The following is a 9,060-nucleotide window of genomic DNA, read 5'->3' as shown; positions in this document are numbered from 1 at the left end:
AAGGTTGGTGAGGCGTTTGTTGAACTTCGCATCGCGATCGGTGTAGTTCGCTCCAAGCGTGGCGATGTGGGCCGTGGCGGCGAGGGTTTACGGATCCGCAGGCGCCGACTCGAGGTCAGCCACGCGTCGAGAGAGGTCGCTGATGGTGGAGGAGTGCGAGGCCTCTAGCGCGTCGATGTGGCGAACGGTCGTTGTCGAGCGCTCGGAGATGCTCTGCTCCAGGCCAGTGAAGCGCCTGGTCCAACGCTCATCCTGCTCGTCGAAACGACGATTGAGTTGAGCAAGCTCATCGAACAACATCTTCATGTTAGGTTCTATTGCTCCCCGAGATTACTGAAAACGTGTATAGTGGTGGTGGCTGGCGGGATCCAGGATGAACTGGAAGCCGTAGGGGGAAGGAATCAGACAGGATCACGAAGTCTGATACCAGAATATTAGCAACAACTAGTAAAAGGGGAAGAACAACTAGGAAACTTGGAGGGGAGGAAAGGGTTAGCGACGGGGAACGACGAATGATTCAATTCAGAGTTTTAGTTTGGTTACAAATCGTTCATACCCTCTCCAGGCAACATCACAGATACATATACTGAACCCACTCAGGCCCGCTCACACGTTTGCTGGCCCGAGCTTGTCTTCTAGGCCTCGCTGGGCCAAACTGGGTTTGCTCCTGGGAGGCTTTCTTTGCATGCCTAACAGAGTATGAGTGAGGGAGGTTGGTGCGGACGCGTAGATCGGGAGGGGAGGCGATGCAGATCGGGATCAAGAAAGGAAGCACAGATCGGGACTGGGGCACACATGTGAATCTCGATAGCAGAGAACTACTGCAGAGGCAACAGCCCTAGTCCAAATGTGGGGATTTGCAAGAGGAGGCGTAGACTGAGGAGCCAGCGTTGGTACCTGATGTGGCCGGACGGAGCTATGCTGGACGGGACAGCATGGCGTAGCGGTCGGTGTAACACCCCAGGTGTTTGTCACCAGTAAGCAATGGGTTTAAGCTTAAACATGACAGATTAAGTGACGATGGAGGTGTCAAGGTCAAACCTATGGAAATAAGCCCCAACCTAAGCTTGGATATTGCACCCTTGCTTTACATATAGGCCCTTTTCAAGATATATGCTTGGCTAGTGTTATTGGAATATCTCCATGTGTCTCACATCAATAACCATCTATATTAATCCATGGAAAAGTTTTGTGAAGTTTGGAATCAAGAAGTCACATGAAATGACAAGTTATGTCCTCGCCTAAATTGTTTTATAAAGTGAATGGAATTCTAGATCATCAACCAAACCTTGCAACCTTGCTAAAATGACTCTAGATGAACTCTACAACAAAAGTCGTGAAAGGTTCATGTTGAGCAAATGTCCAGAAAATGTTTCTAAGTGTGGGAATAGCTAAAATTGTCTTTTTCATGATAGGATTTTGACCTATGTTGACCAACTGTTTGGAGTGCTTGCATGGTGGTGGGCCCTAAATACAAGTTGGAGTTCATATTATGTAGAACAAATTTTGTTTAAGGATCAAGAGCTAAATTAGTGCCTAGCCTAGTCAAATGTCGCTCGCAAGATCGAATCCAGTGCTGTTTTCAGGGTTCGAAAATCGGCTAAGTCTGGAATGACTGAAATTCTCGATTCCGTTTCCATGTACCTGCCTTTGGTGATTTTTAGTTTGCAAACCGTGTCAAACTTGGCCAAACTTATTTAAGCAAAGTTGTCGTCCTCATGTAGCTCTACGACACCGTGCAATTGGTTTGGTTTTTCGTCACTCCGTTTATGAGTTATGAAGGGGAGAAAAACGATGTTCAGTTGTACATTTGAGGTAGTATTAGCTTTTCAGAAATTTGAATTGATAAGCAGCAGCATCACTGGCCGACCACTGGCAGGAGCCAAGCGCCGCGTGGCCTCGCGCTCGCTCGCGTGCACGCCACCGCACCCGGCTGCATAAGGCCGAGCGCCCGCTCCTCCCTCGCCCAGAGCTCTCCTCCTCGCTCGTTTCCCCTCTCTGCTCGTGCTCTCGCGCACACAGAGGCTGAGCACCATGGCTGCCTGCCCACAAAGCTCCCTGCTGGGCCGCTGCTCCTCCTCTGCAGCATCCCCCTCCAGCTCCTCCATCTTCTCCCTCCTACGCCCTTCCTCCTCCCTGTGCCGGCGTTGCTGCTAGCGCTGCTGCTGACACTACCGCCGCCGCCACCATGGCTGTCCGGACCGAGCTCGCGGTCGCCATGGAACCCCTCCTCAGAGCCTCCTCTGCCGTGGCCACCGTGGGCCACCTTGGGCTAAGCCGAGCAGCCCCGCGGGTGCGCAAGGACCCCTTGGTGCTTCCCCATCACTCCCCCGCCGACGACGTACCTTCTCCGGCCGCAACAGCAAGCTCCGGCCATCCTCTACTCTGTTTTTCCGACCAAGGACCTCGTACAGCAATTTGATGAAATGGAGGGTCCTATCTGCAATGTCATAGACTCAGGTGAATAGTGCCGTAAGGACTGGTTTGTAATTATTTTGTAGGAACTTTGGAAATTCATAGTAAATCGTAGAAAATTCGTAAAATAGTAAATGAGGACTTTTTGGAATCCTTGTGAAATTGTCTATGCAGTGGATCTATAATATGGCATGTTTTAGTTTAAATATTTTGCGGTAAAAATAGATTTGTGCAGTAAGGTTGTAATGCTAGTTGAATTTGTTATTTTTCATAACTGTAGATCTAGGGCTCCAAATGAAGTGAAATTTTTGTGGCATGCTACTTATGTGATAGTTGATGTGTGGTAAAAATTTCATGAGTATTGAATGAAGTATGAGTGAGTTATTGGTTTATCTTGCTCTCACATGAATTCTTGCTTTAGCAACTTGTCTTTTTCATAGAGGTTGCTATACATATCCAAATGGAGTGAAATTTGTACAGTAGACTATTGAGAGGATATGTGAGCCACTGTAATTTTTGTAGAAGTTATTGTGCACTTTTGGTATATGTTCATTAAGTCACCTTGTTATCTAAAATAAATTAAGAAATGCATTAAAAGAATTTATTTGGTCATGGACACTAGGTTTTCTGGTGTTCTTTAGTCATGTGTGAAATGTTGGTAAAGTTGGTTTTGCCCAATTATGTATTTGCAACATAAGTTAATAATTATTTTCTTGCCGATGTGGTTTATGGACAGATCTGGAAACTTAGCAAAGTTCTTCATGATAATGTGCTTTGTTGTGAAACTTGTTTATACAAAAGTTGTAGATAATTCATGTATCTAGCTTCTATTAAAATTTGGTGTCATTTGGCCAAGTAGTTTAAGAGTTACAGCTGTTTAAAGTTGGGTTTCAGAAATGGCTGTTTTCTGTCAATTGTGGACCAGTTTCTGTAAATGGATACATTTGACTTAGTTAACTTGAGAATCATGCTAAGATGATTAAAGATGAATTGTAGAAAATTTCATAAGCTTTCCATAATGTCTTCTTGCAAGTCATTTGGATTTGTGTAACTTCAGTTATAGCTAAATCTTGTAGCTGCTGTTTGCATATCCAGAAATTGGCAGATTCCAATTATAGTGCTTGCTTGTATATTGTTAAGTGTGACGTATGCCTTGAATGATGACTGAGTTAGAGCACTTGAGATCTGGGGAAACTTGTGTCATGATTGGTGTTGTCGTATTCTTTGCCATCTTAGCATGATAGATTGTGTGATGTTTAAGTTAAGCATCGCAAAGTACTTAAGTGTGTTAGTGTAAACTATGCTTGTCTTGCTTGCTATTTTGTGATGTGTCTCATGGTACTATTCTTCATATTTATGCACTTGCATATTGCATCTCATCTAGGTATGCTAGATGAACCACGTGAAGGACGTGATGTTGGAGCCAAACCCGAAGACGATGTTTGATAGATCTGTCCCGAAGATGGAAGGACTAAGCGAGTGCTAGGATCTAAGATGTCACCAGGATGGTGCAAGCTAACTGAACTGACTTGTGTCGGATCCCAGGTAAGCCCCAGAGCATTATAAGTCTCCTAATTTATAAAAGCAATTCTTTCTATATATGAGTTATATATTGTTGCATTAAGTTGTAGGAGTTGATTGAAACCGTTGATGCATTTATTACTATCCTTGCCTACCTTATTACCTTTTTACCCTGTTAGGTCAGGATCGAATAACTGCTTAGCCTTGCTTAGACCGGTAGCGATCGGTGATATCCGGTCACCTACATTATAGGTGGTTACTGGAAGAATTTAGCTATGGAAAGAATGATATCCTGAAATTAACCATATGTGATGGATAATTGGAGACCGGACGGAAAAAGTTGGAGGCAACCAGACAGGGTTCTGGGGTGCTGTTAGTTTCCGTCTGTGTTGATTAAGGACCGACCGTTGTTGGCCCTCGAGTCATGTTGAACGCATGCCTTACATTTAGCTGGCCGGATAAAGTACCTTCCGACCGCGAAGCTGGGAGATTTTTCGGGCCGAGTAGATTGCCCGCAGCGCACTGTGCCGGAGCAGGTGTGGTAGGACACGGGGGCGAGATGATAAGACCAAAGTGCAGTCGGTCGGCCCCCGGGTACATGTGGTTCCTGGCAAACTCGAGATTTCTGGAAAGTTGACTCGGTGATCAATATCTCACTTTAGCGGGTGAGTAAGGTTTGTGTAAGGAATAAATCACCAGCTGGTTAGGAATCGATTCGAATCGCCATCGCTCCTGGATAGTGAGCACTTGACTTGAGTTACTACATCGTAGTAATTATTATGGAACAATAATGGTTATTTGGATAGTATGGGATATGCTAAATCTAAATTGGTAATTGGTTGTTATTGGTTAATCAAGTGATTGCTATAGTACAGGTGCTTACCTAGATGGATAGGTCATAATAAAGATGATGCAAAGTACTTAAAATGGTTTCTTCATGATAGCTTATGCTTTTCGCAAACAAGTCAGCTAGCCCACTAAAGAAAGCCTTGCATAATCCTTGGTGTCGCTTTATTTTGGTTTAAGATGGGTAAGTCTGGCTGAGTACATTCGAGTACTCAGGGTTTATCCCACCTTGTTGCAGGTGATGTTCTCGACCTGTTGATGATGGTGGCTAACCGCCGGTGGGCTCGGTGATTCTATACTTACTTCTCATCTATATGCTTTTGTCGGATGATGTCACTAAGCTAGCAATATATTTGGAACTTATATTAATGTAATCATTTGAAAGCTATGTTGTTTTCACTAAGCGGTTTTGAAACCCAAACTTGTACTATTATTTGTTAACCCCTTTGTAATATTATTTCCGCTGCAACCCGATGTATGTGATGTGTATTTGCTTAATCACACGATCTTGGTTGTGATGTTGATTTACCGAGGTCTTTCGGGACACTCGGCGGACTACCGGGTTTATATGAGTGAAAGTATGGGTGTGTCAACATGTTAGCGGGGACAACCGTACTTGATCTTGTATAAATTGGGCGGTTCTGTCACAGTCGGGTAGCCAGGCAGCGCATCAAGGCGTTGCCGCATTGGTGTGGTGGAGCACGGGGCGTCCAGGCGAGATGAGGAGGTGCGGGGCTGGGTGGAATGGCGGCGTAACGGCGAGGAGCGAGGCAAGGTGTGCGGCGGCAGACATGTAGGACTAGAGGGGAGCGTGAGGCGAGGCAGTGACCTGCGGCTGGGTGGCTGGCCCACATGTCAGCGCAAATAGGAGCGTCGGAGTGCCATCGGCGCAGCAGCTTCACCACGGGCGGTAGACGGGTCCGTTTGATATTTTTTAGTTGCAGAGATTTTGCCAATTACTTTTCCATACACACTTTTAGCTTACTTTTAATATTTTTATTCCTGTAGTTGTTTGTAACAGTTATTATAACCTTAGTATTATGCACCTCTCCGATGAAGGAAGAAAGAGATCGTGAGGTACAGCTTTGCCAGCAGCCCGGACTCTGCCGCTTTACTCTCCAAAATTCCTGCCACCGTGTAGTGAGTCATCTTATTTATATTTTTGCAGACTCATTTCCTTCCTATCTAGTGACATGTAAATATGGTTGTTCAAATGGATTTTTTTTTTCGCTATAGTTGTGGGCTGATGCTTAGACTTATCAACAGGTATATTCATCTGCTTGGATAATCTTGGCCTCAGGATGATGGCAAATGAACGTCTTCTTTTATGCTCCTGTTGCAGTCTCGGCTTACTCTTTATCCCAACAAGGTACGTCATTTCAGTTTGATTTCTTGTGCGTGGTCAGATTTAGGCACCAATGTTTTCCTGTCCGATAAAAAAATTGCCATTTTTAGTACCCAGATTTGTTATTCTTTGCAAGATCGCATATTAGGATTGTCTAGATGTTGCTCCCCAAATTATGTTTCACACTCCTTCCTAATTTATTTCCAATTCACTGCATTTGCCTGACCGCCATCCTCCATAAATTTATGTACGATGTTCAGCCTCATTTCGCATGACTCCGAAATTTCAATTAAACATATACTGTCCATACAGGGTGTGTAAAATATTTGAATGTCACACTTTTTGCATGTGTTATTTTACATATACGACTCAAACCATTTACTTGCGCAAGGTTTGACATAGGTTCTTTACGTAATGAATACTTCCTAACCATTCTTATTCCTATTCATTTTTCGTTCCTATGAAGAACTGTAGTAAGTTTGTTTAGCCAGGAGATGCTTATCTTCCAATTCCGTTATACATTGTGCTTCAATTATTTAGTGTGAAGCTACAACATAGCCTAATTTATTAGCCTACACTTTAGGGGCATCTGGTACCTAAAAGATGACAGAGCACACATTTTCATTTTTCTGCTTATGTGTGAAAAAACTCTACGATCCCAAATACCAACGCCGGGAAGCATTTAAATGCCATTGTATGGTACATACTATTGGCCTACGAGAACTGGTAATAGTACTCTTAGTCAATAAATATAGAATATTTTTGTTGCGCACATAGAATCTAATTGGTGAATCAGTGATGAAAGTGAACTGAACTGCCTCATGGGCCTGACGCGATTAGTGAGACACTCAATTCAAACCAAAGAGAAGAGTTCCATTAAAGAATGCTTCTTTCTATAAGTTTACATTACATAAATAATGCCCTGGCTGATCACAAGGATTTTAACACCTCTTATGAAGGTATTTCAACGGCACCTTCTCCTTTGTTCTATGGATGTAGATGTCAGATCAGTTATAGCTTTGAGGTTATGTTTTCATGCATATGAAACTCTGTATTTTGTCTGTTCTTCCTTTGTTTTCCTGAGTCACCCGTTATATCATTTGGGCACACATTTGTTTTTTTTGTGTTCTCTAAAATTGGTTCATAATTAGTTCATTCATTTGTTTGTGCCACGAATTGTAGGCGTTGTTCCAAAAAATTGAGGAAATATGCAATTGATGTACTCAGATTGGCCAGATCTTCTCGCTACTCTCAAATTTCTTTACCATCAATGACCTCTAATTTATTATTCACTAATTCAGGTCTTGCTATGTGATTTTTTTTTTTAATTTTAACCTTTTTTTGAATATAATTTTAAATCTAACACTGTCGATTTTTTTAACTAACACTTTTGGCCGCGCCTATTGCCATGGCGACGCGGCAGAGGCCTTACGTGGCAGCGACCATCACCGCTGACCGCTGACATGGCAAGGCTCTGCCGCGCCACCGATCTTGGCGCGGCAGTGCCACGCCCTGATTCGTGGCACGGCAGAGCCCGGTATAACCACCGCCGCTGCCTCTTGCCCGAGCAGTCGGCGTTCCACGACAAAGGCAGCAAGGCAGTGCCGCTGCGCCTGCCTTCGCCTGCCCGCGGTCGAGGACGCCGTCCGCCGCAGCCACGTCCGCCCATGCCAGCTAGCCCGCCCGCGCCAGCAAGCCAGCCGAGGCAGTAAGCGAACCGCGCCTGCCAGGCCACCGGTCGTCCGGTGCAGCCACCGCGCCCGCACGCAGGCGCGCCTCCCCCTCCGGCCAGAACCATCCCTCGTCGTCCTCGTTTAAGGTTCTGACGCATATTTTATTTTCGTTTGAATGCTGGATATGATATTATGAATTGAGTTAAGGTTAGCAGAAAAATTTTGTTTGGGAACTATAGTGAAGATATAAGTTTGAGTTTGTCAATGTTAAGGTTAATGATTTAGTTAGAAGTATGTTTGCCATGTATTTTTTTGTTGCTATAATTGTTGTTTATAATATTTTAGTTCCATTGCAAATGATTACATTTTTCATTAATTTGCGTTGTTTTGATTGATGTTTAATTTGAACCGTTTTATTAGATGGAAGATATGTTTCGGGAGCAGTTATGGCGAAAACAGGGTCGTCCTAGAGAAATGTACCCCGACGAGTCTAGCAAAGATGCCTCCGTCCCTCCTGAACTCCCTGTCTCTAATTGTGACTGTGGTCGTCCGGCCGACGTATTTCAATCGAGACATCCGAACACAGCGGCTCGTTGCTTCTACATGTGCAGTTGTTTTAATGTAAGTAATTATTTCCGTATATTTTTCTTTTCATTTGTATTACTAGGTTACTAATATTTTGTTGAATTTTTGTTGTGTAGGATCATGAGAGATGCTTTTTTCTTTCAGTGGATCGACGGTGCAGACAAGTTTGACCCCAGATACCTCCTTTTCGACGATTGGTGGAGAGGGCGACATCCACGAGAGCACTTCGAGCGGTGGGTTCCACCTCCCCCTAACCCCCCTCCAATGACGGCTAAGGAGAAGCACTTAGCCGCAATTAGATGACTCGAGGAACCTCCTCTGTACCATTACGAAGACCGAGCCGTGATAAACCCTGATAATACGTTGGAGTTTATGTGTCCAAACAAGCATGAAGTAAGTGCAAAGTGTATTTGTTCAAAAGTTGAGCTATATGTGTCATGTACTAATGTCACGTTATTTAGGTGTATTCAATGGCGAAGTGTCGTTTCAAGGAGTGGTTGTATGGTCCTAAGAACAAATGGCTCGAAGAACCTCCAAAAGCAAAACAAAAGAAGCTAGATGAGCACAGAAAGCGAGCTGGTCGCACCGTTGAATCACTGATTGTGGTGTTTGATGAGGGGGACGAGGAGGAGGACGACACTGCAAGACTGAGCGAGCTCATTGCTCTAGCAGAGG

At 44.2% G+C, this 9,060-nt stretch overlaps 2 long non-coding RNA genes across 2 annotated transcripts; both read left to right on the top strand.

The window, feature by feature from the left end:
• The first annotated feature begins 2,044 nt into the window (after nucleotides 1-2,044).
• LOC136475141 (uncharacterized) lies at nucleotides 2,045-5,245 on the top strand. The gene is made up of 3 exons (XR_010763104.1): nucleotides 2,045-2,460; nucleotides 3,800-3,960; nucleotides 5,021-5,245. It is a non-coding gene; the product is annotated as an uncharacterized lncRNA (long non-coding RNA).
• Nucleotides 5,246-5,478: 233 nt separating this feature from the next.
• Nucleotides 5,479-8,702, top strand: LOC136475140 (uncharacterized). Its single transcript, XR_010763103.1, has 5 exons — nucleotides 5,479-5,700; nucleotides 5,791-5,922; nucleotides 6,049-6,151; nucleotides 8,221-8,421; nucleotides 8,502-8,702. It is a non-coding gene; the product is annotated as an uncharacterized lncRNA (long non-coding RNA).
• Nucleotides 8,703-9,060: the final 358 nt, after the last annotated feature.

This window comes from Miscanthus floridulus, chromosome 8, assembly GCF_019320115.1.
Source record: "Miscanthus floridulus cultivar M001 chromosome 8, ASM1932011v1, whole genome shotgun sequence".
Classification (NCBI taxonomy): domain Eukaryota; kingdom Viridiplantae; phylum Streptophyta; class Magnoliopsida; order Poales; family Poaceae; genus Miscanthus; species Miscanthus floridulus.
Note: the sequence above shows the minus strand (reverse complement) of the source record. Positions and strands in the feature narration are given on the sequence as shown.